The sequence below is a fragment of the Falco peregrinus genome, chromosome 1 (genome assembly GCF_023634155.1).
Source record: "Falco peregrinus isolate bFalPer1 chromosome 1, bFalPer1.pri, whole genome shotgun sequence".
Classification (NCBI taxonomy): domain Eukaryota; kingdom Metazoa; phylum Chordata; class Aves; order Falconiformes; family Falconidae; genus Falco; species Falco peregrinus.
This window is the reverse complement of record NC_073721.1, coordinates 46,425,773-46,452,434: the sequence shown is the minus strand read 5'-3', so window position 1 is coordinate 46,452,434 and position 26,662 is coordinate 46,425,773. Positions and strand designations below refer to the sequence as shown.

General features: G+C 40.5%; 1 protein-coding gene across 10 annotated transcripts in view; it reads right to left on the bottom strand.

Moving 5' to 3' along the window:
• The window catches only part of EXD3 (exonuclease 3'-5' domain containing 3), a 290,762-nt gene that overhangs the window by 257,653 nt on the left and 6,447 nt on the right, over positions 1 to 26,662 (bottom strand). For all 10 annotated transcript variants that reach the window (XM_055805397.1, XM_055805404.1, XM_055805412.1 and 7 more), the window contains exon 2: positions 26,592 to 26,646. The gene's annotated coding sequence lies outside the window, so the exon portion shown is untranslated. The remainder of the gene's footprint in view (positions 1 to 26,591; positions 26,647 to 26,662) is intronic.

Genomic DNA, 26,662 nt, shown 5'->3' with positions numbered 1-26,662 from the left:
CCCCCAGAAGCCCACCTGTGGATAAGGAGGTACAGAGCTACTCTGCTTCAGTATTAATAATGGTGCCAGTCAGAGGAAGAGGCTTCTACTGGTGTCTACCCCTGTGACAATGACAGGGAAATAAAACCAGCCAGGTTACTGAAAAAACAAGGATAAAACCTTTAGCAAAAAGTGAAGAATGGAATTATGAGGTGACCGGCCCTTTTATTAATCCTTTGGTAACAAGGACCACATACAACAAATGTAAAACATGACATTTCTCTGCTTTGTTAACAATTAAGTAGTATGTGTTCATTTTTTCTTGCATATAACAAAACTGGTGGTTCTCTGACAGAACAGTCTTAGGAGGCTGCTTTTGATGACTACCTAGCAAGACAGCACGAATTGTCACCATTGCCTATTGCACCAGGCCAGCATTATACCTCCACCTACATAATTTCAGATTTTAAAATCCTAAAAGCTTACAGAAATATTTAGTAGACCTATTTCCAATTCCAAATTCAAATGTTTCTGCAGCAACCAGGTGGTGGTATGCTATTGCCTTGATCAGTCTGGAAACCAGCACAAAAATCAGCCATTGTTTTTCATCTTTATAAATGAATAGAAAAGTCCATTAATACAACAGTTGTTCTTTTGGCCAAGAATAACAGATTACTAGTGTGTTTATAACAGCTGGGGGGCTGGGGAAATGACACCAACCCTTGGAAAACAGGCATGTCATATCAGCCAAATGTTCCTGCATCTTTCATTCACTTGCATTGTTACAGACCTGTTTGTTTATAAATGATAGTTCAATCCCACTCATGCTTATACAAACACCCAAAGGTAAATAAATGTGTATCTGTACAGCGTTTGACCTCCATTTCAAGAAAAAGGAAGGTTACTGAACCATTGGTCAATAAGATGTTGTCTTGCACTCTTCCTCCTCAGCAAATCACACAGGCTCCTTAGCATTAAAAGATGCACACTCTTTTTAAGTTAAGAATAAATTAAAGCATTAAGTGAAGGCATTAAGGTAATCTGAACACAGAAAGCATTGTTACGGTAATTAAGAGAAGGAAATAGTCAATTATCAACTGAAAAGTTATAGTGCCATCATAAAAAAACCCTGAATTAAACTAGATGGCCAGACTTGTTTTCATAAATTAAAGACAGATTCTGTATTTGAAATCTTAAAAGACTTTTTAAAAAGTGTATTACAGAAGAATTTCCAAGGAATCATCTTGATACGGTTTGAGCTTTCAAATTGCTTCCCTCCTCCCCAAGTACATAACATGAGTATGCACATGCTCCCACATTTTCTTCCCAAGTTTACATTCAGCTTGGTCTGAATAATGGAAGAAAAACATCAAGGGAGCAGAATGCCTCTTGGTAACAGCAGCTATTGCGACACCCATGGGAAAGGGCAGAAGACAGAGTTTGCCACCCGCTTTCTGCCAAGACTAGATCTCACCCCCTGGCATGTTTCTCATACCAGGGCTGACAAGTGACGGTGCACACCCATCAATAATCCATACCCTGTTCCAGAGAAGAGGAGGTTTTAGGGCAAACACACTTATTCAAAGGGAAAAGAGGCTACAAAAAGGTGTTAAGCTGGTCTTCAGGTACAGTGGAGTTTTTGTGCTACCCTTGTACACTGTAACTACAGGACTGTATGAACACTGATGTGAGTAAGCATAGACCACAGATTAATAAAAAAAAAAAAAAAGACACCCACCCCCCCCCACCCCCCCCCCAAAAAAAACCAACCAACAACCCAAGCCACATTTATTTCCAGATGCACAGCATGCTCACCGAACACTACAGTTCTGTGGAGCAGCTGTTCTTTAAGTGGCCTTTTTCTAAAGAGAACATTATGTTCTCTTCTGCATGAGCTCACAGAAACCAGGATTTTTGCCCCTGCTAAAACCACATGCATGTAGACCCCCCTTCCAGGCTACAACTTTCATGTATCCTGAAATGACTTCCCAGTGCGTTCTTTGAAAGCCCTTTGGTTGACATGAACATCTCTGCCAAGAACGGACTTTTCTGGATCTCGCTCATAGACTGTTACTAAAAACTGTACCAACTCATTTTTCCAGCCTCTAGGAATACTGCATGTGACTGAGTTGGTGGGGTTTTTTTTCTTTTTTCTTTAAGGATTTTGCTCCAGGATCATTACTAAAAACTACTTCCAGACTTGGGAAGAATCTCACATATAACGCCTTTCCAAAAATACCAGTATTAGATTACCACTGTGCCTAGTGAGTAAAAACTGATAGCCCTAGAAATATATTTACAAAAGTGCTTAGAAGGATTATAGAAACTTTACTGTGTAACTGAAATCTGATCAACACAACTCCATCTAAAGTTAACTCTAAATTATACTGTTTATTCTTACCAACTCTCACAATTTTCATGTGAATGCTGGAATATTTACTCAAGCTCCAGCTCAGAACTGTACTGCTGTATACATCTCAACTTTCAGTTGTTTGACAGAACAAGTCTATAACAAATGAAACGCATCCTACATGTGTAGGACTAGAAATTGTCCTGGTTGTGCAGTAAATAGCAGTATCGTGCAATCAAGTGAAGTGTTTTAAAAATGCATTGATGGTATTTACCAAGTTTCAACACAACTTCTTCTAGTAGGAATTAACAGAAGTTGGTTTAAGCTGCTGTTTGAAGTTTAAGTAACTGTTTTAAGAAAGACAGGGTATGTGAAAGGTGAAAAACCTTTTTCTGTTTTGCATGTCCCCTGTGGTGACGACAATGTGTGATGACAATGTGACAGCTACTTGAGCCAAATCACAGTCAGGAAAGAAGAATCATTTTCAGGAGCATCTTGACTGTAGAGCTTCCATCCTATTAATTCCCTCCCTGCACTTACGGCCAAGCAGAAGCAAAGTTAGGAACCCTCCTGACTTGCCCTTCACAAAATTTAACTCCTACTGTGTGTAGACAGACTAATGGGAGTTTCAAATGGCCTTGAACAACACAAAAGTTTCCTTTTCCTGGAGGTGGCATGTCATCGGTACTTGAGACTCCCACAGACAATACCAGTGCTTGTGAGCAAGGGACAGGGAATGTTGTCCTTGTACAGCTACATCTCCTGCAAACAAGGTATCACTAGAAAAAAGTAATTGTTTAGTTGACTTAAAACTGCTGTATTTACAGACTCGGCTGCCACTCGAAGCAAATGACGCAAGATCTTACTCTAATCGGTAATATAGTTAATCTGACTGTAATCAGAATCACAGTCATCATCGGTCATTAGTTCACTAAGTAATATTTTAATGATTGTGCCATTGAAACCTGTTGTTATTTCTGTATCTGGCTGAATTCATTAACTTGGGGAAAGAACTTCAAGTCCTATTTCCCACCTGCAAAATGGTATGATATTATTCACCTTTCTTCTCCCGGCTGAGGGCGCAGGGTCCAGAGGAACACTGCTAGAGCCAGATCTTCCACAGCATTCGATGCCAGCATCTCCTGCTGAGAACAACGATACTTGCTGGCTGCTGGGAGCTTTGGAAAGCCTGGTACAGACATATTAAGGATTGTTGCATCGATCTCTTCAAATTGGGAACTTCAAAGTCGCTTACATGACACAGGCTTTGTATTCCCTTCCAAAAAGTATGTATTTTCACTGAGCAAACACACATTAGCCTCATATGAGTACAAACCTAGTGAAAACAAGCTGTAGGCACCTTTCCTCTATACGAACCAGGCAAGGGGGTTCCCAGGACAGGGAAGGGGGTTAACCTTACTGAATTGCAGTTGTATGTACCTATGCCTTCCCTCCCTTGCAGAGGGCAAGCACTGGACAAGAGTTCTCAGGTGATGAGCATCCCCCATCATACACACTTGTCCAATGAAGACATGGACTGAATTGTCTTGTTCCCTATGGTTCTTTCAAGACCTTTTAAAGGACCAACATTTTAGCTCCATAGAGTTGAGTAGCAAATTTAATTTCAGTTCACATCTGCCACATAGTTTAGGCAGATAAACTCAGCCAACTAGTATTACTTCTTAAGAAATATTATCTTATAAAGCAGAAATAAAATATACCAGTACAAGTAAAATAAACTGAAAGGGAAAAAATATTTCACTATTTAACCTTGTTAGCAAAGTCGAAGAAATATTACGTAAGCAGCTAAATGTGGTGCCATGTCTCAAGGCTCAGATAACACCATTCCTCCTCTTGCTGAAAGCCATATTATTTTAACACATATGCTAAAACCAAAGGTGGGATATTTTGTCTCAGTAAGCATTTGCTAGTTGTTTCTGTCCACACCAGTGGACAGGAAACACTCTAATGAAGACATACAAATGAATGAGTTATACATTCACCTCCTCCATTTTCCCCCAGTAATCTACTTCTAGATGTCAGTGCAACACCGTGGTGAGTTTCAAAACTAATATCCCTTTTTAACCCTGAAACACTTTAGTCCTGAGTTTGTGACATGGCATTTATTTTCACAAATCTTCCTGGTATTAGTAAGAGATTTGCATTACAAATTGGATGCTGGGAACAGAAATAGTATTGACAGCTTAATTCTTTATGGTTTGTGATAGGCTTCAATAAAGTTAGGATTTTTTTTTTAAAGTGATAAGTGAACCACAAACAGGTTCATGAAAAATAAACCTTACCAGACTAACTGAAAGGACTAACTTTGATTTTTAATAAAACTGTAAAATTCAGGTAAAATGTGCAACATCATCATACAAAATCTTGCAGTTAATATTTATTTAGAATCTTTTGGAAAGGTGCTGTTGTTTGGCTCCATCTTTCTTACACAACTCTGAAAAACTGGTAAATATGTTAGAAATTGTGCAGATTATCCTTATTCAAATGTTTTGGCAGAAGTCCACAGGAACAGAGAAACCCTGCCTAACCTCAAGCTTATGAATGAAAAATAAAGGAAGTCTGAGAAAAAAAGTAAACTAAATGTACTGCAGAAAAATATTCTTAAATAAATGGATAATCAAGAACACCCCAGTGTGTAAAGGCATCCAGGGCTTTTCACAGAACACAGGATGACAATGCAGACACAGGCTTCCTGGAAATGTGTGCTCTGGTCTGCACATGCACAAGTGTTCAAGAAACAGATCTCAACTGTCTGTTGGAGTCAACTGTCCCACATGATAACACATCCTCTGAAATCCTGGCATCTTACCAGGAAAATACTGCTGCACAACATACTTGAACCAACACTATCAGCATTGGGGAACCCTTAAACACAGGATTAAGAGACAAGGTGGAGGGAGTATTCGAGCACGGTCAAGGCAGTGAGTGACCCCATCTGAAAGGTGCAAGCCTCAAGAGTTAAAGAATTTACGCGCAATACCAAGGACTACACCAACAGGCAGGCCATGGCAGCAACTAAATAAATCAAGAGCAAAAGGTAGGCTGAGTATCTGGGAAAAAAAAAATCTTGAAGAGTGAGAATCAATACAAGGAATTATTCCTCAGGGAAACAGTGGAAGCGCTTTTGCGTGGGTATTTTATGAGAGACTGGGCATACCACCAACAAATGTACTGCAGGAAAGAATCAGACAATGGCAAGGAAATGGATTAAACGTGTTAGCAAGACAATTTCCAGATCCGATTTCTGTGAAGAGAAGACCATGACCTCACACTGGATCTGTGGTGTTACCATTAAGTACTGCCCCATACAAGCCAGTCCCTCACTAGCATTGGTATAGTCTTAAAACAGACCACACCAAAGACTGAAAGGGATCTGGGAGTGTCTCTTCATTGTTATTTTATTTTTCTATTAACGATGGGTCAATTTATGTCCACAGATTTTGTAAGGCAGAATTCACCAGGGATACTGAGGACGAGAAAACTGAGACACAGAATAAAGCTTCTGGGGAAAACAAGAGGTCTGAACTTGATTAAAAGAAAAAAAAAGCCAGAGGAACAGAATATTTGAAGACACATATGGGGGAGAAGTGACTCTTTTCCAAGGACAGATGGCAGCAATGGAAACACGGAAAATGGCTGGTTGGCCGAACTGCTTTTCTGTACTTGCCTCAACCTTTCCAGTTCACTCCAGTTCACTGAAGTGCAGCAGAAGCGCCAGCAGCTTCTTGGTGTGGAAGGTTCCCACAACTGTAACAAGCACAGACATTATTTCAGCACCTAACAAAATCTGATCACGTCTCAGTGTACCTACCTTTTGCATTTCCAAATCAGAGCAGCTGTTTCAGATGCAGCTGTGGGAAAAACCAAGAGCCAGAGCTTCCTTTCACCAGTTGACTAACAGGGGTTGGCCACAACATCCAAATAAACAGGAGCTTACCAAATGGATAAACTGTTTAATCAAGGGACTACTCCACTGTAAACACACACTATCTGATTAAAATATCCTTCCCCTCTTGTAAGAATGAATTGTCCCCCCATGGGGCACCTTTACATGTTGAATTAATTGGCACCTCAGTGAAGCACCACAGAAAATGATAAAGCAGATTAAGTTGGCCATCAGGCCAGAGGTCTGACGCATAGCTATCATGTTAAAATAGGACGTAAATATACAAACTTGATCTCATTACTCCAAGTTGCTGTCAGCATTCTAGGATAGCTTTGCACTAGTACTGTATATAATGAGGCCCTCTTGTTTAGACCAAGGGTTCACATAAGCCTGCAACAGTATTTTACTGAAATATTTAACACTTTGGTTAGCAAGACCACCTTCTTGCCTAGAGGCTTAAGACTGTCTTTGATCTGGTTTTGGTCATGTCTTATCAATTTTATAATCTCTTTTTCTTTCTTTTTTTTTTTAATGCTCCCAAAAGTTACCTATCCTTTCTGTTAGCTCCTGCCTGGGTTACTGCATAGATGAACCCTGAAGATGCTTCGTGGAACAGAAGTGCATTTGCTGCCTTCCAAACACTGCAAGCACAAGAACAGAAAGATCGTCTAGCCAATGTGCTGTCTCCAAAGGCAGACAAAACCAGATGCCAAAGGAGTATTATCAAAAAGGAGCTGTTGTGAAGTAACACTTCCCCAACACTCTCCCAGATTTTAGAAATCTGCTGCACAGCGAATCCGAGACAGAGATGGAAGTTGTGCTTGTAAAAGTCTTCAACTTAGTTTTTTTCCACTAATTTGTTCAGCTGCTTCTTGAATTCACAAGAGCTTTAAGACTCGCACCACCATGCGTCAAAGCTTTCCACAACTCATCTATGTTGTATGAAAAAGTATCTCCTTATGTTTGAACTAAACCTTTCCACTGTTATTTTGAAGCTCCACAACTCTGATATCAGAAGAGACTGTTCACAACTTTCCCTACTCCTGTTCTTTATTTCACTAATAAACTATATAAAACTATATAAAGTGTGCAGCAGATGGGATCCTCAGTATCAAAACCCAACACCATCCCACTGAATTGTCACCATAGCCAAAAAGCAGATGAGAACAAAGAAAAAAGTACAGAGTTAAATGTTGAGAGGCTTCTAAATTTAATCCATTTTTTAAATGAACAGAGTTTTGATCAGCAGATACTTCAGGAATGCTGAAAGATTAGATTTTATGAATATATGACTTCAGAAAAGTTTCCTTCATTTTCTTTTGGCCATTACATCAGCTGAAAAATTATAGCAATTTATTTTGTTCTTATGCTTCCAGAAATATAACTTGACACAAGCATACCAAATTAGTACACTTCTGTGATTAAGCAGAATATGAAGATGGATCGTTCTCAAAAGCACTGGTAAGCACGTGCATTTACAGTATCCTGGGCACGTGGCTCACTACATTTATCAGTACCTCCAAAGAACTTGGTGAGATGAATGCCGAGTTCTGCTAAGAGGCTGTAAGAGATTTCAGACCTCACTCCTCTTTACATTCATTTCAGCAGTAGTTAGCGAATCAATGGGATAAATTCTGTTATAAGATAGTAGAGTCATCAGGCATTTATTGTAAAATCTACCAATAAACTTCTCTAGGTCATCTGCTCAAAGGCAGAAAAGAGTAAGGCTTCAGTTAAATAAATCCGCTGAGCCCCTGTATACCTTTTTATCATTATTTTTAACCTGTTGGCCAAAATGATGGAAAAGGAGTCCTCAGCCTCGAGTACAGAGAAACATAATGGTGTACATTCCTTCAAATTTAATGCTGCTGTTTCTAAAGGAGGTAATAAATATCCAATGAATAGGAGAGCTGTGAGTATACCACCAGCATGGATTGTCATTTTAATCTTTTCTAATTATAAGAACAATGAGAGCATGTGTCTGGAAAGGACTTCAGGAACGATATCCTTTTAACCTCCCACAGCTGTTTGGTCAAGGGCTCTCCAGGGAATTCGGCAGTGGGGCGGCCGATGCAATAAGCAGGTTAGCTTCCGATGCACCCCGCAGTTAACAGCCGCAAAGCTGCATTAACATCCGTGTGCTGCACCCAGCAATACTGAGTAGCGAGGCATAAACATTTCCAAGCCTGTGTGAATAAGAAATTACAGACAGGTCTTATTCCAAGAATGTACTTAATCTTCAGCAACACAGACTTAAGAGAGGAGGATTCCAGTCTCCATTTTAGCAGACTGGGAAAACCAGACTGCATTAAACAGACTGTAGCTTTCAAGTGTTGCCTGTGCAACTGTCACGGAGAGAAAAAGGAAAGTCAAACAAACACATTATAAAATTTTTATGCCCCACTGTTTCTAATACGCTGCCTAAGGACCCAGCAAAGCACCTCATATTAATCTGCAAAATTGACTTTTAAAGTTTGAAGTTACGAAATGCTTCAAACTAAGTACAGGCTTAGGGACGCTATGAGGTCAGGCTCAAATCTAGATGATACTCTGCATTAAAAAGTATGATCTTCATCACTAAAACATCATGTTTTCCTTTCCTTTTTCTCTGTTCAATGGAAGTGGTTATATGGAAAAGGCACCTTATTTCTATCCTGCATTTACTCCATATCACAGTCATTACATTTAGAAATGGAATTATTTCAGAGATTTGATGTTGCTGCACTGTTATAGCTAGACGCATCTCCAGAAGGTAGAATGCACTGGGCAAGACTTAGGAAGACATGCAACAATATTCTTACCACTCAGAGACCAAGTATAGAGGAACTCTATACTACTTTCATTTTTTAATTCTTCCTATTCCATTACATTTTTAAGTATTTATGAATTCTCAGTAATGCAAGACTGCATTTTATGAATGCTTATGAATACCACAAACACTTCTCAGAAATGTGAAGAATCAAGACAGGCTAATAGGAAATGGAAGGTATCCATCTTCCACAAGAATGAAACGTAGTTTCCCCTCTGCAGATGGTTCAATGGCACTTGGATACCAGCCAGCTTCTTTCTGGCAATAAGAGGACCAGTAAGTATAAATAAAGCTTTATGCCTCCTTATTCTGTTACCTTTGGCAAGAATGGGTCCAAAACCCTCAAGAAAACACCTTTCAGATCTCAGCTTCACTAACACAGAGAACTTCACCCATCATTTTCACAAGATGAGTACGTCCAGTTCTTGAAAGTCACACTGACACTGGTCACCAAGGAGGGATGTCTCCTTCAGCTCAAAAAACACACTGGGCTCATTTAAACAGATCCAGTATATGCATTTACTGAACACTTTCAGCAAAAATTTGGCTAAAAGATAATGCATGCTTAGTCAGTTGAAACAGACAGTAATCGCCACATTTTAAACCTCTTGTACACCGCAGTCTTCCACCCCTTCTTCAGGACAGCAAAGTCACCACGGATCCTGTCTAGCTCCTGCTGTACAGGATTATACAACTGCATCTCCATGGGTTTTGGTGTGAGCACATATGGGAGATGGAAGAAGAAACATAAGCCTATTTTGCTTTGCACACCACCCTGCCTGGGGGTTTTGTGGCAAGTGTCTTTATATACATGGCAGACAGACATTGGCTTGTCCATAGTTACACCTCAACAGCTCATAGACAAGTGCTGTAGCAACCATATAGGAAATGGAAACCAATACAAAAACAAACAAGAAAAGGGTAAAGCACTCTCAAGAATTTTGCTCTTTAAAGCCATTTCACATTACCTACTCAATAGCAACGTCTGAATACATTTATTTGGTTTTAGCCAGGCTCCTATTTTGGCAGGGTACGTTACCTTGTTTTGTCCTCTAGTTCTCTCCCATTTCTATGAGATACTAGTGCAGGTTCTGTGTCAGCTCATTTAAGCCATCTGTGTCTCCTACGGCTAACCCTGTTGTCAAGAGACACACTTCTAGGAGATTATTCATTTTCAGATAATCTGACTCATGCCCTAGAAACTTCTCTCCACTGACTATACAAATCCTGGGCTTACTAGCTCTGCAGGGTGCAGAGTTACAGCAGATGTATACACATAGCCCCTCTCAGAGACACAGAGGTTGGGAGTCTTCTCACCTCACTTCAGCCAAAAATACAGTGTCTGGTCTCATTCCAGACAATGGGAAGAGGAGCAGGTTTCAGAGCACCACTGAATTCACTGGAGCAGCCCGTAGGCACTGATATTCCTGAACTGGACCACCCAGGAGAGGGGTGTCATTTAAAATAGAACCCAAAAGAGACTTAAAAAAACCCCAACAAACAACCAACAACAAAAAAACCCAAGAAACACCCCACATCATACACATAAAATAAACAGCAGAAGGCTAATAATGAAAAATGTAAATGTAGTCTCGGCACACAACTATTTGATTCCAAGCTATTTTCAATTCTAGAAAAGTCATAAATCATTATAAATTTGAGTTACAGAACCCCAACAATATGACAGTAATGTACTTCCGATTTGAAATTGCTTGTAATTTTACAAAACTTTATCTAGGTGGATATCTCCTTGATGGAAACTGCAGACTGAATTACCTAAGAAAATTCCTTCATAAGCATTTCCTCCATTTCTGAAACACGTATGCTTTCCATACCCGGATGTGGTTTTGCCATTCTCATTAAAACTCCACAAATCAGGCCAAGTTGAGAGCCAATAAAAGCCCTCATTTGCAAATGTTCAGTAAAAAATGGCTAGAAGGTCAAACTTAAATTCATGTAAGAGTCCTAAACGTAGCACAATGCAAGCCGACGGAGCTTCCCTTCCAATGACAATTCCGCAAAACTTCAAATAAGGCTATGAACAAGCACTGGAACAGGGAAGAGAGTGAGGCAGGCAGTAACAATGTCAGAAGCTGGCAAAGAAACTGAGTGTGGATTGCTGAAATTGCCTATCACTCCCAGCTACCAGTGGAGTCAAACCCCCCAAATTTCAGAACCAAGAGACTATTACTGAACTTGCAAAATATACCAAACCAGGAGTGGCAGTCAGCATATGGGAAGACAGGAATAAAAAGCAATGTCCTCTTGACAAATCAAAGAGGTCTGGAGGAAAAAAAGTAAGGAAGTTCAGTAAGGATTATAAATTAGTATCAGAAATCCCTATTAGACACACCAACAGACAAAGAGGCCATAGGAGACACCTTCACGGGGATACTGTGATTCTGCAAGAATTGTGTCTTTCAAAAATAATCCTAAAACAGTAAAGGAAGTCTATATACAAAGACTAGACACCTTTTAGAAGAACTTAAAATGCAAACAGCAGTAGACCGTGGTATATGTGAGAGCAAACTATTGCTCTTAATCATAATTTCCAGTCTTAAAATCCCTATATATGGTAAAGACCAAAACTTTTTAAGTTCACCAGAAGCAGTAATTTCTTCCAAGCTGCTTTCCAAGAGTAATTTTCAACTTCTGCAATCTCTTGGAGGTATATCTAAGAGACATGGATTACATGTTAAACACTGTAGACAAGACAAGGATTTCTGTGATAGTATTTCTAGAAGAAGGGTTACACCTTTGAGCAAAGACAAGTCTGAGAAGATACACAAAAGGGGGGGGGGGGGGGGGGGGGAAGTCACAAAACCACAAGAAAAACCCTGGCATCTCTTTTGTATCCACAGCTATTGCTGTCACAAATACTACTGTTTGAGAGTAGGAAGGCTCTACAGAGGATCTCGACAGGCTGGACCAATGGGCTGAGGCCAACTGCGTGAGGTTCAACAAGGCTCAGTGCTGGGTCCTGCACTTGGTTCACAACAGCCCCATGCAGGCTTGGGGCAGAGTGGCTGGGAAGCTGCCTGGCAGAAAATGACCTGGGGAGACTGGCTGCCAGCTGGCTGAACGTGAGCCAGCTACATGCCCAGGTGGCCAAGAAGGCCAACAGAATCCTGGCTTGTATCCGAAACAGTGTGTGGTCCACAGGACCAGGGCAGTGATCATCCCTCTGTACTTAGCATTGGTGAGGCTGCATCTCGAATCCTGTGTTCAGTTTCGGGCCCCTTGCTTCAAGAGGGACGTTGAGGTGCTGGAGCGTGTCCAGAGACAGGCAACAGAGCTGGGGAAGGGTGTGGAGCACAAGTCTGATGGGGAGCAGCTGAGGGAACTGGGGGTGTTCAGCCTGGAGGGGGGGGGGCTCAGGGGGGACCTTCTGGCTCTCTGCAGCTCCCTGACAGGGGCTGTAGGCAGGGGGGGTCGGTCTCTTCCCCCAGGTAACAAGTGACAGGACAAGAGGGAACAGCCTCAAGTTGCACCAGGGGAGGTTTAGATCAGATATTAGGAAAAAATTCTTCACTGAAAGGGTTGTCAAGAGGCTGCATAAGGAGGTCGTGGAATCTCTGGTTTAAAAAACACATAGATGCGGTGCTTACAGACGTGGTTTAGTGGTGGGCTGGGCAGTGCTGGGTTAATGGTTGGACTTCACGATCTTAAGTCTTTTCCAACCTAAATAATTCTCTGATTCTATTTCATTTGCTTCTATTAGTGACAAAAAGCCAGGAACTAGAAAGCAGACAAAATTAGAGCAACTGCCACAATACTCATTCCTGTATAAGCACTTTTTCATGTAAAAGACAAAGAGGTAACGTTCTCCAGGTCTGGACTCCCATTAACTTCTTCCTACAGTCATAAACAGTTCAACTCAACAGATGGAATCAAAAGGGGAGACAAAGTTTTACCTGCTCAGTGGGGAAAGGTGGGGAGGCATGGGCTGATCCAGGAGAGAGGTGGCTGCTCTCCGGCCACCTACCCTTCACCAGCAAGTTATCTTGATTTTGCAAGTGACTAAATTAATATAGCACATCTCCTCAAACCTGGCTTCTTCAGCTTAAAGCTTGAAATTAAAAAAAAAACATAAAAAAGCATACCATCTGTTCAAGGCAGAATATAGAAAATGGAGTTTACGCAGATGGGACATATCACACACTCCCTTATGTCTCTATCAACACACCAGCTTTGCAAATCTACTGTAAATAAAAACAAAATTGACAACATGTTATGTCTGAGGCCAGCAGGGCTGTATAAGCCTAGCATGTACTTGGCAGAGTTTGGATTGTTCTCTCCACTTATAACAAACAACTCACTTATAAATGGAAAACTTGCTAACATTCAAGTATTCTGCTGTGTTCAAATGTCAGGAGGATTATATTCAACTAATCTCCTGGAGAGATCAGCTAACTGGCCATCAAATTCATAGAGATGAAGCTGTAGGATGCTTAAAAACTAGCAAGACATGACACTGCCTTCTTAGGACCCAAAGTAGGACAAACACTGGTCTGGAACATTTTCTAGTTCTATTAACTCTCTAACAACACATAAAAGTAACACTCTTAAATATGTTTATTTTTACATTTGGTGAAGAATATAGCTAAACAATATGGCTGAACACATATGGAAATGGTTAAGCAGCAGCTCCATTTTCTGTCCAAGAAGTCTGTAGACAAACACAATAAAGTTACACACATGACAACTCAATGTACTACACACACACGAAAGAAAAATAAAAGACAAAAAAGTTTGTTTTCACCAAAAACAAACTTCATTTATTTTGTAGGAGGAGCTTCTGAGAGAGAAGGGAGTAGCTGGAACAGACAAGTATAGAAATAGCAAAACAAAATTAAAGAGAACAAGGCACCAAAGCCAAGCCTTACCATGTAAGATTCTATCTTAACCTAGCCACTATTGTGTCTTGGACAGTGGTCAGTGGCCAATGTCTAAGGAAAAGAAATGGGTAACTGTATTCCCCAACACATTCCCTAAGCCTGCAACAACTTGTAGCTTAATATTTCCAGGCACCTAGGTCTTCTGTATTGGTATGAAATAGACTTTATAAAGCTTTCTTCCAAGAATATATCCAATGGCTTTCATGCAAACTCTCAGCACTCGAGTCTTGTTGCAACAGCTGCCACATTGTATTAATCACACAAAGAATTATTATTTTATTTTAATTTGAACTTCCTACTTCCATTTGATGTACCTACTTATTGTTACAGAATGAAAAGAGAAACAGGGAATGACTGCTTATCTTCTTCCCACTCAGGCACCTTTTCTTTAGGCCCAGACAGTCTCCACTTGTAAGCTGCTCCATAATCTGGTATCAGGGGAGGCAATATCTTGTTTGGCTGGAGCTTTCTCACATGTTACTCTACGTTTGTCAAGACCAAATTTCACCTGCTAGTTTATTTTCCAATCATACAGAACCATAATGAGGTACATTTTCAGTTTTAGAGTTGACTATGCCAAAGTACTTCTAAATCACTCAGACTGTTATTTCTCTATCTGCCTTCCTCGGATCATCTGTGAAAGTGTTAAACGGCACAGGTCTCATAAGACTCCTGTGTCATTCTGATGGTAATCACCCTCCATTATAACGACAATTACTGCTACACATTTTCTCACCTTTTAACCAGTCACTGGTTTACTAAAGACCATTTGCTCTTATCCCTAGAAAGATCAGTGGCCCTAAGAAGCTGTGGCAAAGTACCTCATCGGAAAACATTTGAAAATCTGAGGATACCATACACACGGAACACCCTAATCCAGATGTTTGCCGAGCCTTTCAAGTCACTGAAGATTCATCAAGTGCAACTTTCTTTTTACAGAAGTCATGTTGACTCCTCCATGTTCATATAAAATCACGTGCCAAATAATTCTAATCTATATTATCCTTTTGATGATGATGATGATGCAGCATTATACAAGGCCAGATTTCTGTCTGCTGTTCCCCAAGCTCCCTGGAACTCTTTTGCACATTGGCATCATATCAGCCCTATTTATTCTGTAATAGGGCTGAGGAGGTTTTAATTGAAAGGTTGCACACAAGTGTTAATAATTCAACAGTTTCTCCCTTGAATCCCCCCTGGGCTCTAACACCCTGGTCCCTGCAGCCAGTTATGCTCACTGCATTCTTAAATTCTTCCATGAATAGTTGGGTTTGAGATGGGTTCTGGTAAAGAAACCATGAGGAGCATATAATCCTCAGAAACTCATTTGTTTCTTGCTGCTTCACCTTCTGCAAGTGATTGTTTCACACCTTACCCTTCAAGGGGTTTTGCAAACTTTTAGACAATCTTCTTATTCCCAATATTATTTGGAAAAGAACCGTTATTTTTTATACTTTCTGAAAGCTATTCCTCTTAAGTTTTTGGTGTTTCAAAGTGTTTGCTCCTTTCTGTCTTCCTCAGTTGGTCATGACTTAGCTTTTGGAAGGATGCCTCTGACTCTACAGCCTTTCTTCCCTGCTGTTTCACATCATAACTTTTCTCTCTCTCAACTGGCTTTTGATAGAGTCTTTAAATAATCTTCACACTACCTACAAACATTTCACCCTTCTCACTGCTTCTTTCAGTTTCTTTTTAACATGTTTCCTCATTCTGATGTACTTTCCCTTTTGAAATCAAGTATCGCTTCACTGAAGTTCTTGACTTGGATTATTTCTGCAAGGATCTGTAAGTACATTTGTGTTCACACTCACAGAGGGCCACTGGCAGTAAAATTTTGTACCAGCTTTTGCACAATTCCCAGGATAAAGTCAGGAGTATCTTCTCTCTGGATTCCCTGACCAGATGTTTCCCAAGGCTGTCATTCTTGATACCAAAGAGGACTGGGATGCCAGTTTTCTCCCATTGTGTTTCCTATTTTAAAGCTACATACTCTGTACTAGTCTATACTTTTCCTATCTATGCGTTCTGACAATTTCTAATCTTAAGGATGCTGTTATTAATACAGTTATTTTCCTGATTTGACATTTAGCTTTAAGACACTGCACTATTCCCCCATGGGTTTAGACCACACTGTCATTTTTATGTAACCTACAAACTTGGTACTAGGGTGTCCCAATCAATGTTTTCCTTCCATTGACTTTCTTATAGCCCTGTTCAACAGTCTCACATAAGAAATAAGATGGATTATCTACAGAGGGTTTTTTTTAAGATTTCAGAGTCTGTCTAGAAATACATGCACATTTGGTCCAATTTTATTTTTTCATGTTATGTCAATGCTACTCTAATGGGAAAAACTGTCATATGATGACAATTGTCAATGACAAAGCAAACATGCTGGGTGTAAGTTTTAGCGATAAAACAGCTTGTGATGGTTTAACCTTGGCTAGATACCAGGTGGCCACAAAATCTGCTGTATCACTCCCCTCCCTCAAGTGGACAGGATCATTTTTTGGAGCGAAAACATAATGAAAAGCTCGTGGGTTGAGACAAGAACAGGGAGATCACTCAGCAATTACTGTCATGGGCAAAACAGACTCCACTTGGGGAAATTAGTGTAATTTATTACCATTCAAACCAGATAATGAGAAACAAATCCGAAAATTAAGAACACCTTCCCCCCACCCCTCTCTCTTTCCTATGCTCAACTTCACTCCCAAATGCCTCCTCCTCCTAAGCAGTGCAAGGGAACTGGGAATGGGGCTTGTGGTCACCTCATCACACATCGTTTCTGCTGCATCCTTCCTCCTCACACTCTTTCACTGCTCCAGTGTGGGTCACTGCGGGGTCCCCAGCCCTGCCAGCAAACCTGCTCCAGTCTGGGCTCCGCTCCCCATGGGGCCACAGGTCCCTGCCAGGAGCTGCTCCACCATGGGCTGCCCATGGGTCACAGCCTCCTTTGGGCATCCCCCTGCCCCATGGTGGGGTCCTCCCCAGGCTGCGGGTGGGGATCTGCTCCCCCGTGGGCTCCATGGGCTGAAGGGGACAGCCTGCCTTGCTGTGGGCTTCCCCATGGGCTGCCGGGGAATCTCTGCTCCAGTGCCTGGAGCCCCCTCCTGCCTCCTCCTGCACTGACCTGGCTGTTTGCAGGGTTGTTACTCTCACGTAGTCTCACTCCTCTCTTCCACTGCAATTTTGTCGTGCAGATTCCTCACCCCACCGCCACCCCTTCTTATATACCTTATCCCAGTGGTGCTACCACTATCACCAATAGGCTCAGCCTTGCCTGTTGGCAGGTCCGTCTCAGAGCCAGCTGGCATTGGCTCTGTTGTATATAGGGGAAGCTTCTAGCAGCTTCTCACAGAAGACATTCCTGTAGCCCCCACACACACCTTGCCACGCAAACCCAATACACAGCTACATTCACAAAAAGCCGGGAAGCATTGCTTGAATGGTTATCTAATAAATTCCTGCATCAAGCATTTTAGTTTCTTCCAGACTTCTAAAGCTTCCTATTATTTGCCAACAGAAAGGGCTACAGATACGTAATGACAGGAAAAATGACCCAGCAAGTGTATTTTCTACTAGTCACTACAGACAAAAGACATAACCTATACTAATTAAGCCAGCAACACCAAGGGAAGGAGGGAAATCTTCTGGTGTCTTGATTTTGGGGTTAACTTGTATGCATTTAGGAAACTTTTATGAACGTGACAATGTACTTTGAAATTTCTCCATATCTATTATAATTTCAACGTGTCCCTGAACTTACACACTAAGATACACATGGGAAGAGACCTGATCATTAGCGCTTCTTACATCTCTTAAAAGGGAAAAAACCAAAGAAGAGTAATTTATCCTACAGAGCTACCTGAAAATCTACAGAGGAAGAAATCACCAGAGAAAAGCTGCATCTACTGGACTGAATAACTTACTTAGTTACTGAGAAAAAGAAGAGCAAATGTAGTTACAAACTGCTGTTGGATTTTCCTGTCACCCAAAACCCAACACTTAATTACCTGCCACTCTTGAAAAGTGGCTAGTTCAGCTTACTTCTCAGTTTATCAGGTTGTTTTCCCTGTTTGTTCTACAGAGAATGTGAAAGGTGTTAATTACTCTTCAAGAAAGGTAATTAGTATTTAACTATTATTCATCATGTAAGTACAGAATAACTGCATTGCTTCTGTTGTGTTGTCCTTAATAAATACATGAACATCAAGAAAGATGAATCAACATAAACATCAAGAAAGATGAATCCACAGGACAGAAACAGTTCTACTCATCTCAAGAAATTAAAAATAATTGCTCTCCTTGGAAGTTCAGCATCAAATGCATCACTGACAGAAACATTTTCTTTAGAATGTTTAAGAAAAGCAACAAATGACAGGACTTTGTAAGCAGTTTATTTTCACTGCTCACTGAAAAATAACCATGACAGTTATTTAACCCTCACCAAACTCTTCCTGTTGATGTTCACATTGATGCTGATCATGTTTGACACCTCAAAATAGCACGTCAGTAAGAAAATAAGCTATAACTGAAAACTTCTGATTAAGCATGATTTTGTTTTTCAAACACCTGTAATGCTAATAATACTGCCTTTTACCGAGGTATAAAATGAGCAACATAAAGAAATTGCTGAAAAACTGAATGCTGGACATAACGTTACAGACAACATTTGCAGGTCAAAGGCTTAATCCTCACAGAAAGAAAGACAAAGTTACTAAAGAGGGAACAAAAAGCATCAGCCCTAATATTACACACACTGGTTAAACGTGTCAGGTGACTATACAGCGAGTTATGAAATGGGTTTTAGGCATCAGTAAGTATTTTAAGTGCTGTTGTTCATTCAGCTGAACCCTCCATTATGCTACCTCCGTTCCTGAAGCTGCTATGGTTATATAGACAAAGACTCCCTTATCATAGCTATCACTTGAAAGAGTACAGAAAGTAAAGTGAAAGTGATTAATGTTTTCCAGTTATTACACTGTAATTCATACCATATTTTAAATTGTCTTGAGTAACAACTACTATCTACTGCTCTAAATCACACAAAAGCAGCCGCAGAATCTGCCAGTTAGTTGTTCAGCATTTACTCACCCCTAGAAGAAAAACTATGGGCCTTGCAGTTACACTTTTTAAAGGGTTTGTGAGTACATTATCCAGCAATGAGAACAAAGAAAGGCAGGCATGTTTAAAATGTTTACATTTTCATTCACCATTTATAATGAAGCTTACCAATAGAATAACAAATACCAAAGAAGGCAAATTAACGTAAAAATAAGACACCGTGAGAACAGGTTTAAGGGGGAGGGGAAATGTTTACATCATTTTCCAGAGTAAGCTGAAGGAATTCTCAGTGCTCAGGACAATATGGCCCAAGGGAAATGGTAATGGGAGAGAAATAAATTCTTTCACCTCTGGGTTGAAATCCAAGTCAGGCTGGTAGTAGCCAAGAACCATTAGCTTAACATCTGCTAGCTGTTTGGTAACCCATGTGAAGTGAGTTATATTCCTTAGTGCCCACATCACAGTCCCACTAATTGGCACCACGTTGGCAATCTAAACAGAGAGGTTAAAGTCTGAACATACAGCAAGCATGAACTACAAGACTAGTCAACTTCAGTTTTGAGTACATATGTGATAAATTATACATTTGGTATATATAACTCCATCTAATTGCCCCACCATCCTGTTTTGCCCTCAGAATAAAATTGTAAATCCAGACAAGCCAACAAACTGTCAGCATTCCCTTGTCAAGCATACAGTTTCTGAATCAGTAAGACACACTAAGTCCATTACTATTCAACATAACTTAAGCAACTGCTTAAATTTTGAGCAAAATACTGTACAGCATAAAGTTAAGCATGAGCTAAGGTGTTTGGATAATAGGTAGCAATATCTGTAAACACAGTATATTTTTCTTAACTTCAGTTTTTAACTGAAAAATGCAACACTCACTCAAAAGGCAGATATAGTCTTATAAATCCCAAATAACAAGGCACTTTCCTCTGTCTTTCCTCCTTCAGCAGCCTCCCAACAGAAAGTGCAAAGGAACAAAGCTCACCCAAGAACAAGACCCATTAACTTTTAGAAAATTATCCTTTGTATTGCTCCCATGGTAAAACATTTGTGTCTAAGGACAAAAAAAAGACATGATTATCTCTTAATAAATAGCAATAAAAGAAAATCAAATTTTCGTATCATCTGAATATGGCAGCATAAAAACTGGCTAAACTATGAAGGAAGGAAACTTGTGTTACAGTTTAGAAACTGTTCCCGATGTTTACACATCACTTCAGTTTAAAGAACTGCTTATAATGGGAACATGATGAAAGCTGTTGAGCATGAAGGGAGATATAAACAAAGCCAAAAGAAGCATCTTTGCCAGAACTCTACCAGAAAACAGAATCACAGAGTAAGTTAGTTTGGGAGGGACCTCTAGAGGTTTCCAATCCAATCAGCTGCTCAAAGGATGGCCAACTTCAAAGCTGGACGAGGTTGCCCAAGGATATTTTAGATGAAAGCACAACATAGTACAATGCCCTGCAAAATCCATGTATAAAGAAATTGTTCTTGCTAGCTGAATACCCCTTTCATTTACCACTGCTCTGGAAAGATTCAAGTTCTAAGCTGTTTTGAGAAGTAATAATGGCTAGCTTAAGAACAGTGATAAACTGAAAAGCAAACAAACCTAATTAAATACCCATTAGTACCAAGGTTTGGAGAACTTAACTTGGTAGAATGCAGACTTGAGGACAGAAGACTGCCTGAGAGAGCTTGGAAAATAAAATCCTCCAAAGATCCATGATTTATCTTCTGTTGGAAAGGTATGCTCAGCCCTCATAAGAAGCACACAGGCAGTGACAAAAGGCCAGTTTGCAGGAAAACAAACCACCACACCACCACTCCCCAGTAAGTCTGAACATGGCTGTGGAATGCAAAGGGATGGATTATTTTTTCTTCTGCAAGAAACACTTGCAGAGTTAACATCCAGAGAATCTGACAGCGTCTAAGCTGCCTTGAACATGAACAGTCTGCTTCTTTTAGCACAGGCTGCTAACCATTGCCTGGCTTACCTATCCTCTGACAAAGCCAGACCAGTTTAACCCCTATAAAAATACACTACCAGTTCCTAGTGTCTGCCCATGCACTGCCGAGGATTTTGTGCTCCTTTTTCAAAAGTCTGGTGGACCAAGGGTTCTGCCTGATACAGCAACACCACTCCTTCCCCAGAGCTACAGCATCACTACCAGGCCTGCTTTTTCCCATCACTGACTACTAAAGCCTCGGAGGTAGATCTGTTCTTACTCTTTTCTATAATTTTTGAGAAGTAGAATAGGATCATGCCACATTTTTAAAATGCCAGACAAATTCCTTCTGCTTGAAGACACATTATTATTAGCTTCTTTTAAAATCACACCACTGCAAATAATTATATTGACACTTGAGGTAGGATCTGCGGTGCTGACATCTGAAAGAGAATTAAGTGAGACTGTGATGACTGCCAGGAGTCTTAACATACGCTGGAAGAAACAAAGCCAGCACCAAAGACAATAGATATTGCAACCATTCTGCCTTTGGCTGGGTTCAGCCCACCAAGCTGCCAGTTCAGGATGTTCCAAAGTAAATCTTCAGAACTAATTTATGATGCTAGAGGAGTTAGTTGTGTGATAAGGTCCAAGTAAAGGTTATAATCAAATGATGCAGTGAATGCTTTATTGAGCAGCTCTAACATGCAATTCTGAACCCTCATGCAGGTATCAAGTAAGCACTGACACTCAAATAAACGTTTTCTCACAAAACCAAGTACAGAAATAATACCAAATTCATGAGTTTCCTGAGAGTAATTCCTCTCCATTTGGAAAACAGGAGGAGTCCAAGAAAAAAATCCTTCTCTGCAGGGGAGGGAGGCAGGAAGGAAGGAAATGTGAATTACATACACCTCTGGATAAGTCCTCTTTAAAAAAAAAGGAAGGAAATTAGAGTTAACTAAAAAGAGCATGTTTAGCATCACTGCACAAGCCAGCAGTGAAAAAAAACCAAGTAGGAAATCCTGGCTAAAGATAATGCTGCCTCCTCCTGTCACTGTTGGGCTTTCCACATTCATTGAGACAGGGAGAGGTGAAAGGTCCATTTTTCACTCTTCCATTTGCAGCATCGCTTTGAAGTCACCTACAAATCCGTCGCTATTTGATAGTTACCTCTCCCTATGGCATCCTATGCTTTTTTGTAATAAGGCTGTTAAAAAACATGTGTTTTCACTTTTTTTTTATTAAAAAAGGATAACTCATAACTGACCAGACAAAGGCTCTGTTGATACAACAACATGTGGATTAAATCTGAAAAGAGAAGGAAAGCTGTTCTATTAAACTGACAATCCTGCACAGAGGGCTTATATCTAAACTGGTGTAATAAATCAACAGGAAAGATTTCTCTTTGGCTGAAACAACCATTTATTTAGGCATGGAACAAGAGCATTTTAAAGTTGCTCTGGACACTACACAAAACGGTTTCTTCAGTTTTGTTCTCTTTTGTTTTCTTTTGTATTTTAAATATATCCCCAAAGTTTTGCATTTGCTTTACTTAAAAATATTTACTTTTTGGCACTTAAACCTATGACAGGTCAGCCAGCCAGCACCACTGGGCTCTTAGCTAAACTGCTCCCGCTGAAAAAAAACAAACCAAACCAAAACCAGCCCCCAAAACAGCAGGGGGGGTGGGGGGGGAAGTTGCTTGCTCCATTTACATTATTACATCAGACAAAAGACTGGCCTAAATTTATGCTTTCCCGCATTATGCTCCTCTCCTGTGTTTTCATAAATCCACATTCTACTTCTTCCCTTAAATTCTATTAGTAGTGGCTTTTTCACTATTATTTTAGTGGGAAACACTCTCCAGTTATTGCTGCCTACCCATATCAGACAGCAATTTGTCCCACAATATCTTCTGAGATCAACATAACAACTTGCCATATCAGAACGTCAATCTGGAGGCAGGCTAACAGTAGGGAGGTGCTCAAGAAACTCCAGTCACAACACCATCCTCAAAATGCTACCCAGAAACACACATTTGGTCTCCAGATCTTAAGTGTTTCATACAAACATGCTCAAGCTTCTCTTCAGCACGTTCTGTAGATGTCACTGGCTCCTAGATAACTATCATTTTTTAGAACACCCACACTGTGCGTAAGAACAGCCAAAATATGTGGTAAAACACGTGAGAGGGCATCTACATATGGGATGGAGTATAACAAGGGGGCGAAGATTTTGGCTGAAGCCTCTGTCATTCCTAACATCATTCACAGGAATCACAAGAGTTGAAGTCTTCAAAACCATTAAAAATACAATCCCTAGCCTCACAGATGAAAGTGCTTTAAACTCAGCAACTGTTGTTGGTGGGTTTTTTTCTACCAGGTGAGTCTTTATGTATTCCATGCCACCTTAAATTCCATTTGCCAGTCAGGCAAATAATTTCCTCAGAAGCTACAGCTGATGCAGTCACTCAGTGCCATCCCCCATAGCTTGACAGGCACAGGCCACCCTGCCTTGCCTGCTGCCCTATTCCCAACTCCCCAAAACAATCCAGGAGGCCACACAACAGACCCACGGGTCAAGCCTGGGCTGCTCACTCTCCCTGACCCACTGCCTCTGCCCCAGAGGAGCTGCTGTTGCCACCCTCCCACAACAGGTGGGGAGAGATGGGAAGCATATACATTATTCTGCCTGCCTTTAGCCCAACAGCTGTTTGGCAAGGCCACTTAGCCAAGACTTCACTGTCAGAGCTGCTGACCTGGTGCCAATCAACTGCCTTACTGCAGGAGTCACTCTGCAGTGCTTCTTCCCACACACCTGCAGCCACCCACATGGCACCATGTCTCAGCTCACCTTCAGCTGCCCCCTCACGTACCCTCTAGTTGGGACGGACACTGAAGAACTCCTGAGAAGCAGCACCTCAGCTTTCCTGCCTTACCCCAAGCAACACTCTGCCAAAAAAGCTAACAAGAAGCCGTACTAGTGGGACAGAATGGGAAGGTGCAAGAGGAGATTAAAAACCAGGAGAGGGAAAAGATGGCCTGACAAGTACTTTTTCTTATTATTCTGCTTTAATTTGGGAGAAGCAGAGTCTCATGGCCATTACAGTTCATGGAAGCACTACGTAGTTATTTAGGATACCAAGCAAATGTCTTCTGGCTGTAGCACAGAATCTGCTCTGACAAACTCTCAGGCTGTCAATGTCTACTATCTTTAACCCACAGATGACAAAGCTGTCACCTCTGAGTAAAGCTAAACCCCTGGCAAGAAAGACATGCCAGTCCCAACTGGAAGGAACAGTTCCCAGTAAGGAGACAGCCAGACAACTGGTTTCTGTTACTGCCCTATTTTGTGACCTTATTCAAATCACACACCCACGCGATGCCTCTTCTCTCATCTTTGAGAGGCACATGAGCACCACCGATGAGTGGGTACATAGCACCCAAGCTACTAGCAGCAAAGCTAATGCAGAAGTGGGCATTTAGAGGCCAAGTAAAGCAATATATTAAAGCTGAGGTTTATGCTGTGTAGGCACAGTTCCAGCATAGGAAACATGTACTTCAGTTTTGCCAAGCCAATCCAGTGTGGGTATGATTCAGTGCTAATTGCTCAGAAAAACGTTTCAAGTTACACCGGTTTGGTATGCTTTTTTAAAAGCAAAACAAGGTATGTTTTGGACAAAGTTAAGATTATGTTTATGTTTACAGACAATGTGACTCCTGCATATAAAGGATGCTTCTCCTTAGACAGCAAACTAAAAACATCGAGAAAAGTCAAAGGTAATGCAAATGATCTGGCTCTATAATCTTGCCAGAACAGAAGAAGCACCAAAGCAGTTAAGCAATAATCATGGTCTTAAATTTGACTTCCCTGACTCCTGCTTTCTTCAATATTTTAATTATATTTTTAAAAAATTTTAAAGCACTTCAGATTTCAAAGCACATTTATATACATTGATTAATTCTCCCAAGGTAAAAATCATTATCCTCTTTATTACAGAAGGAAAGTGAAAGACACAATAAGTTGTTTGTCAAAGGCACAGAAGGAACTGATATAAGAGCTGGTATTAAAACCCAAGACTTTCTGAAGCAACTTACTGTTTCTGAAGGTTGTTTTATTTTGGGGTTTGTTTTGTTATTTTTTTTTTTAAGATGATAGCAACAATACAAAAAAATTCCAAAATGGATATAATTTAGGATCAAGGCAGTTTATGGAGTAAAGGCCACGAGAAAAGCAAGTTACTGAAATTATTTAGTTAATCCACATTTGGGAAACTATAGTAAATTTTTGGACAGATTGTTGTTCTGTTCCATATAAAGCAAAGCATTAAATCAGCCCCCAATACAGTCAGTCTTGTCTTGCATAACAAGACAGCGAAGTATATAGGGTAATCCATCTCCTGCTTCACAGTTCTGCACTGGGGCAGCCAATTACATTTTGGTTAGGACTTTTTGCTGAAGAGTGCTGTAAATGCTGACAGCAGTCTTGCCATGCGTTATTCAAGAGTGCCCTCTAACGAGGCTATAGCAACATTTCAGAGCACGTACAAGGGGCACTATAAAAACCCAAAATGAGACTTTCCAGAAATTTCTCATTAAACAACAAGCTTTGATTCCATTTGAACAAAAGGGAAAAACAGATCATATACACTAACTGGTGACTGTTCCTGCACAGATATTTTACATGTCCTTGTATTACACAAGCCCTCATTGGTAAATATCTCAGTAAGCAGCAGTACTAAAGAGAAAGATAAGAAAATTCACAGTTATCCCATTGTGAAAGAAGAAAGGATACAGAATCAGATGGTGTCCCAGGGCAGTTAACCCAGTATAAGATAAACTGAGTTCTATACAATCCACTTTATCTGTAAGGAACTGCTCAGTAACTTTCAACACAGGATATAGTTAAATTAATCTTCACAAAAATAACTGTATATCATGAATGAAGTTCACAAATCAAAATTGAATCCTCATAAATCTACTCCCTAATAGACCACTGTACCATAAAATATTATTTGAAAGGATGCCTTCATCTAAGAGTGGTCACACAAACTGCAGTGATGAAACACTATTTGCTAAAAATTTGTACAACTGGTACTTGGTTTGTTGTTAAGTTCCCTTTCACCTACCTACAGAAATTAATAAACCATGCTGCAAACAAAAGATGTCTGTATTACATTCAGAAGAAAACTCCACACAGAAAAGCTGATACTGATCCTCAGAACAGAAATTAATGTTAAAAATCACAATGTCAAATTGTCAGAATAGGACTGTTCCACTTAAAGATCTACCTATAAATATACAGTAAGGGCACAGTTGCTCAGTGTGGGATCAGAACAGTCCTAGCACCCTGGGCAGTTGCTGCTCCATCCTGCACCAAGGCACCCTACCCAGCTGTCCCCCAAACACCCAAGCTATGAGCATAAGCTGAAAGAAATCAACACAGTAATCAAAATTGAAAATGATCCTTTTTTAAGCTCAGACAAGACAAGAGACTTGAAAGGAGTGGGAATTCTGTAAGCTGTACCACCCCTGTCCTGCCCGATGTGGAGTTTGCCCCTATAATATCAAATGCCCTTGAACAGGCTCAGGTAGAGAGAGAGATACAACCAACTCACCCCTGAAGGAGGACCTGCTGAGTGATGTCTGGGGAATTCCACTGCCACCACAGAGCTGCAAGGAAGCAAAC